Here is a 7061-nt window from a genome sequence, read left to right as displayed (position 1 = left end):
AGACATCATTTGTATCTTTGTCAAATATTCCTCATCTTTGTCCATCTTTGCAAAACATCAGTAATGTGCATGCTCATCTTATTTATTATACAGTACAGGATTGATGTTGATCTTTCCCTGGTCCATCACCCTCAGCTGTGCATAAAGTGCCTGTAGCAATATACTGTAGTCCATGCAGTCTCTTCTAATGAATCTTTCAGCCTTCCCTTCATGTATTGAATGTCATTAATATGACCAAATGTCGCATCTTGATTAAAACACTCATGGTAATTATGTGTATTGTTTACACAATTAAATGGTGTATTTACCAAACATTCCTAATAAAGAATATTTACCATACTTTATTATCCAATACTTTGTGCTACATCATAAAGACAGCTAAAGTAGCCTATTAAGACAAATGATATTCAAGAGAAATAAAAATGGGTTATGTTAAAACCATATTATTTTAACCAGATGAAGCCTCCCAAATGCATGCATGGTTAAATGTCTTGAGCATCATAGAATCACATTCAGTTTCCTGCTCATCATCAGAGCTCTCTTGGTTTTCTTCCTCTTGCTTGCTTATCCATATCCCTATCTTAATAATCTCCTTCCATGTCATGAACAATTTGAAGTTGTTATCCAGCACACTACAGTACAACTGACGGACAAAAGACATGTGACCAATTTAAATCATATCACTTTATTGTCACAATACCATGATCACAAGTGTACAGGTGGTGACATTTTTTTGTGAAAACTGCAGCATGAAAGTATAGACAACAAATGCTCAATGCAGGCAACACACACATATAAGGGACTCAATACAGGTAGAGAACAATAAGGTAAATAGTATGCTATACAGAGAGCATGACATTAAAACAATAATCACAGTACGCATACCTTTGCAGTGCAGTGTGGAATGAATCAGTTCAAACAGAATGTCATGGTGCAGAATAATAGCGAGTTAGAGTCCAGACAGTGCAACTGATAGAGAGCAGTGCATATGAGCTTGATGTGCTGTGTATTGTTTCTGGTATAAGTTCAGTGCAGTCTAATTGCCTGTGGAAAAATGTGTCTGCTGGTGCAGGTTCTGCAATAACTTCTGCCTGATGGTAACGATGAGAAAAATCCATGGCTCTGGTGGCTGGAGTCTCTGATGGTCCTCTATGCTTTCCTCACACACCAACTGATGTAAATATCCTGGAGGGACATAACATGTATTTAGGGTGTTGTAAATTAATAAACAATATATATCTTTATTTTTAATTGTTGCATTGGACTTACCATTGATTCTTGTTGGAGATATGAGCCAAATGGATCCCTTCACAACTATTTTGCAGTTGTCATTTGTGAAGTTTACTTTTACGGGCCGTAACATCTGAGCTGTCACAGTAGAATTGTTCAGGAATGCAGTCCTCATCGCAGTTTACTGGTGGTTTCAGGCTGCAATGCTGCATCTGGTGGCCATTGAATTGATATGGTCAACTGGCTTCACCCTCCTTCAAACAAACAAAACAATAAGTCAACAATAATTCCAGAGAAATAGTGTTGATGAATAGGTGCAGGTGTTAGTACTCACCATATTTGGCCAATCCTGCCCAAATTCCAGAGATGATAGCACAGTTGATTTGCCAATTCTAGGAGCTATAAAAAAAAAAAAAAAAAAGTGCATGTGAAAAATGGTAACGGCTGTCTTTTGAGAGATTAACATCCATTGCTATACCCCATATAACCCTAACCCCAACCCGTATAACTACATTGCTTGAATACATACATACCAGTAGAAATGTGCAAATTTTCAGCTCTGTGTTTGGGCACAAGAAGACCATGTTCATTCCTCATTCATCAGGACTGGCTTGCCGGGACTGATTTTCTTTGCTTTTTTTGGTCTTCATCTTTAAAACAATACAATATTTATTGACCCAATTTTTAATTATTATTGTTGTTTAAACATATAAATTAAGCAGTTATAATTATATACTTCAAACTCAAGTTCCCGGGCAACTCTAGCAGTCTCCTGAGTTCATCTGTATACATTTCTATTCAGAGTCTGAGAAAAGGCCATCATGCAAACTCTAAGCTTCTATTTTTCAACAGAGCACAAACTAATGTGTTAAGTGAGGGAGTAAAGAAATAAGATGAAGAGAAATAGGCAGAATTGTGTAAGTTTAACAGAATGAGAAGCAAGCAGCATTAGAAAAAAAAAATTATTTAACAGCAAACTAAAATGAATTATTTTAAATATGATTACCTGCTGATGGTTTTGTTGTAAGCAGTTTAAACGCCTCTTCACACCAAGGATGAGTCCACACCGCAGCTATTTGACATAAAATGACAGAAACAATATGGTTGGAATCTCTTTCAGAATTTTTTTTTCCAGATGTTGAACAATGAAAACATTGACAGCCAATCAAAATCCACCACACAAATAGCCTGAGCATTTAAATGCAGACAACATAACTGCAGCATACGCTTATGATAAAAAGAATGTTATTTTCTGTTAGTGTGAAATATAAACAATTAAAATAGTCATTATAATTCTTGCTCTTGGTGTGAACAGCTTTAAGTGATCTGATTTGGCCAAATTAACTGAAGGTCTGATTTCTCACATGACTAGTTAGAGATGGGAGTGAGTGTTGACTAGAGGAGAAATAAAAAAAATAATCAGTAGACATGCAAGGCTTGGTAAATTGTATTAGTTATTAATATTTCGACATGACACTTTGTTGGTTGGTGTTTCTGATGGGGCTGTAGGGTATGTACAGATGCTGTGCAAAATGTAACTGCAGTACAGTTCAGTCCAGGTGCTCAGACCAACATTGACATACCATTGGAATGTTTGCCTTTGCTTTTGGTCTTTTCCAGAAATGCACAACATGGCCCAATTCAAATCCCATGACAGGCCTTCCTTTGGTCTTCCCTTTACCCTAAAACAAAGAGAAATACACACATGTTGAGACAATGTGCTAAACAAAATCTGTGACCAAAATATTTGAGAGGAAGGACTGTAAGGAAAGGTATTATTAACACTAACAATAAGGATGCGTTGATTAAAGCAAATCAGTTATAGCTAAATGTCTACAACATTACTGTGAAAGATTGAATCATAGAAGGACTTTTCAGCCTCTTTGACAGCTTCTTCAAGATCAGCACTTGGAGCTTTGAGTTCAAGTTCCCTGTTAATTCTAGCAGCTTTCTAACAGAATTGGTCAAAATTATGACATTTTAAAAATGTCATGATGAACCACAGAAAGAGAGAGAGAGAGCAAAACTATATGTAAATTAATTATGAATTACAGTTCATACAGTGATGGCTTTTACCAGAGATGGCTTCTTAGCTGCTGGAGAAGGTGATCTGACATAACTGCAAGACAGAAACAAATACTGAATTACAATTACTTCACAAAAAAACATTTAAAAGTGTGGTAGGCATTGTGGTTACTGCGCTTTACAAATAGTACACCGTAAAATCAAAGTTACTATGGTAAAGCTACAGTTACAGTGGTAAAACCATAGTAAGCGTTGTGTTTACTGTGCATATACTACAAATACTATATTAAAACTACAGTTACAGTGGTAAAACCATAGTAAGCATTGTGTTTACTGTGCTTATACTACAAATACCACAGTAAAACTATGGTTACAGTGGTAAAATCACAGTAAGCTAGTGGTTAGTGTGCATATCCTACAAATACTATAGTAAAACTACAGTTACAGTGGTAAAACCATAGTAAGCGTTGTGTTTCCAAAAAAAAAAAAATATCCTACAAATACTATAGTAAAACTACAGTTACAGTGGTAAAACCATAGTAAGCGTTGTGTTTACTGTGCATATACTACAAATACTATATTAAAACTACAGTTACAGTGGTAAAACCATAGTAAGCGTTGTGTTTACTGTGCTTATACTAAAAATACTATAGTAAAACTACAGTTACAGTGGTAAAACCATAGTAAGCGTTGTGTTTACTGTGCATATCCTACAAATACCACAGTAAAACTACAGTTACAGTGGTAAAACCATAGTAAGCTAGTGGTTAGTGTGCATATCCTACAAATACTATATTAAAACTACAGTTACAGTGGTAAAACCATAGTAAGCGTTGTGTTTACTGTGCATATACTACAAATACTATATTAAAACTACAGTTACAGTGGTAAAACCATAGTAAGAGTTGTGTTTACTGTGCATATCCTACAAATACCACAGTAAAACTACAGTTACAGTGGTAAAACCATAGTAAGAGTTGTGTTTACTGTGCTTATACTACAAATACCACAGTAAAACTACAGTTACAGTGGTAAAACCATAGTAAGCATTGTGTTTACTGTGCTTATACTACAAATACCACAGTAAAACTATGGTTACAGTGGTAAAACCATAGTAAGCTACTGGTTAGTGTGCATATACTACAAATACTATAGTAAAACTACAGTTACAGTGGTAAAACTATAGTAAGCTAGTGGTTAGTGTGCATATCCTACAAATACTATAGTAAAACTACGGTTACAGTGGTAAAACTATAGTAAGCTAGTGGTTAGTGTGCATATCCTACAAATACTATAGTAAAACTACGGTTACAGTGGTAAAACTATAGTAAGCTAGTGGTTAGTGTGCATATCCTACAAATACTATAGTAAAACTACAGTTACAGTGGTAAAACTATAGTAAGCTTGTGGTTAGTGTGCATATCCTACAAATACTATAGTAAAACTACGGTTACAGTGGTAAAACTATAGTAAGCTAGTGGTTAGTGTGCATATCCTACAAATACTATAGTAAAACTACAGTTACAGTGGTAAAACTATAGTAAGCTTGTGGTTAGTGTGCATATACTACAAATACTGTAGTAAAACTACAGTTACAGTGGTAAAACCATAGTAAGCATTGTGTTTATTGTGCTTATACTACAAATACCACAGTAAAACTATGGTTACAGTGGTAAAACCACAGTAAGCTAGTGGTTAGTGTGCATATCCTACAAATACTATAGTAAAACTACAGTTACAGTGGTAAAACCATAGTAAGCTAGTGGTTAGTGTGCATATACTACAAATACCACAGTAAAACTATGGTTACAGTGGTAAAACCATAGTAAGCTACTGGTTAGTGTGCATATACTACAAATACTATAGTAAAACTACAGTTACAGTGGTAAAACTATAGTAAGCTAGTGGTTAGTGTGCATATCCTACAAATACTATAGTAAAACTACGGTTACAGTGGTAAAACTATAGTAAGCTTGTGGTTAGTGTGCATATACTACAAATACTGTAGTAAAACTACAGTTACAGTGGTAAAACCATAGTAAGCATTGTGTTTATTGTGCTTATACTACAAATACCACAGTAAAACTATGGTTACAGTGGTAAAACCACAGTAAGCTAGTGGTTAGTGTGCATATCCTACAAATACTATAGTAAAACTACAGTTACAGTGGTAAAACCATAGTAAGCTAGTGGTTAGTGTGCATATACTACAAATACTATAGTAAAACTACGGTTACAGTGGTAAAACCACAGTAAGCTAGTGGTTAGTGTGCATATCCTACAAATACTATAGTAAAACTACGGTTACAGTGGTAAAACCACAGTAAGCTAGTGGTTAATGTGCATATCCTACAAATACTATAGTAAAACTACGGTTACAGTGGTAAAACCACAGTAAGCTAGTGGTTAGTGTGCATATCCTACAAATACTATAGTAAAACTACGGTTACAGTGGTAAAACCATACTAAGCTAGTGGTTAGTGTGCATATACTACAAATACTATAGTAAAACTACGGTTACAGTGGTAAAACCACAGTAAGCATTGTGTTTACTGTGCTTATACTACAAATACCATAGTAAAACTACAATTAAAGTGGTAAAACCACAGTAAGCTAGTGGTTAGTGTGCATATCCTACAAATACTATAGTAAAACTACAGTTACAGTGGTAAAAACATAGTAAGCTAGTGGTTAGTGTGCATATACTACAAATACTATAGTAAAACTACAATTACAGTGGTAAAACCATAGTAAGCTAGTGGTTAGTGTGCATATCCTACAAATACTATAGTAAAACTACAGTTACAGTGGTAATGCTTAGGCTAATGTCAATCGTAGGCTAACGTTAGCAGCCGTGCTAACTGTTCCACTAAGCTTCCGTTTTAACACATGACGCCATGGAAGTGATGCAGAAACACTGAAATAATTAAAATAATGAAAAGATTGTCGCGGTCACTTACCTGCTTGAAGGTGTACACGTATCAGGTGGACTGGTCGAACTGAGCCTGGCTGGTGACGTAATTGCCGTAGAAGATGCTGCGTGGTATTTGTACGCAACTGCTCTCCATCGAAGTTAAAGGATAAATCCAGACGAGACGTGTGTCTTTGGCACCTTAAAAATGTGGAATTAACAAGTTTAATACAAACGTTTTGTATGCTGAGAAGACCGAGCACTGTTTAATTTGCTTTCTAACCTTTAATAAACGTGTATTTAAAAAGGAGGAAAAAAAATACACATTAGCGCCTCTAGTGGACGGTTCACCCGAAAAGTGCAGATAAATGTACCTGGAGATACGTATTTCAGGTTCTGCAGAAATGTAGGCAGAGTCACGTATTGCCAATGAGCCTGGGTTGAAATTTTCACTCCTGTCGTCTTCAATTATTGTGCCATAAATGCAACTTTATCATTTTTTTAACCTTTAAAAATTGTATTAGACAGCCATGACCTGAAAACAAGTATAAAAGAGACAAGAATCAGCAATAACTGATTAAAACTGTTAAGTGCCTGAAGGATATGTCAGGATTTAGCAAGAGAGGACCCAAACGCAGAATGAGCTTAAACAGTTTATTGACTGGACAGGGCAAATAGTAGGAAGGGGCAGGAAGACAGTCCAAACGGTACGCTGGGGAACACACGACAGGAGAGGCCAGGCGGGTGGAGGAAACTCAGGAGGCAAGCAGGAACCTACAAACACACACTAAAGACAAGACAACAAGAGACGAGAAAACAAAAAAAAAAAAACACATAACTAAAACTAGCAAAAACAAAGACTGGGCAAAAGGGCTGTATAAAAAGGCAAACAAAA

The 7061-nt window shown here is 35.7% G+C and overlaps 1 long non-coding RNA gene across 1 annotated transcript; it reads right to left on the bottom strand.

Moving 5' to 3' along the window:
* Positions 1-886: 886 nt before the first annotated feature.
* Positions 887-6359, bottom strand: LOC141346325 (uncharacterized). Its single transcript, XR_012357193.1, has 8 exons — positions 6216-6359; positions 3307-3349; positions 2814-2912; positions 2237-2302; positions 1764-1880; positions 1565-1629; positions 1270-1484; positions 887-1185 (listed from the first exon to the last, which is right to left on the bottom strand). It is a non-coding gene; the product is annotated as an uncharacterized lncRNA (long non-coding RNA).
* Positions 6360-7061: the final 702 nt, after the last annotated feature.

This window comes from Garra rufa, chromosome 12 (assembly GCF_049309525.1).
Source record: "Garra rufa chromosome 12, GarRuf1.0, whole genome shotgun sequence".
Lineage (NCBI taxonomy): Eukaryota > Metazoa > Chordata > Actinopteri > Cypriniformes > Cyprinidae > Garra > Garra rufa.
This window is presented reverse-complemented; position numbering and strand designations above follow the sequence as displayed.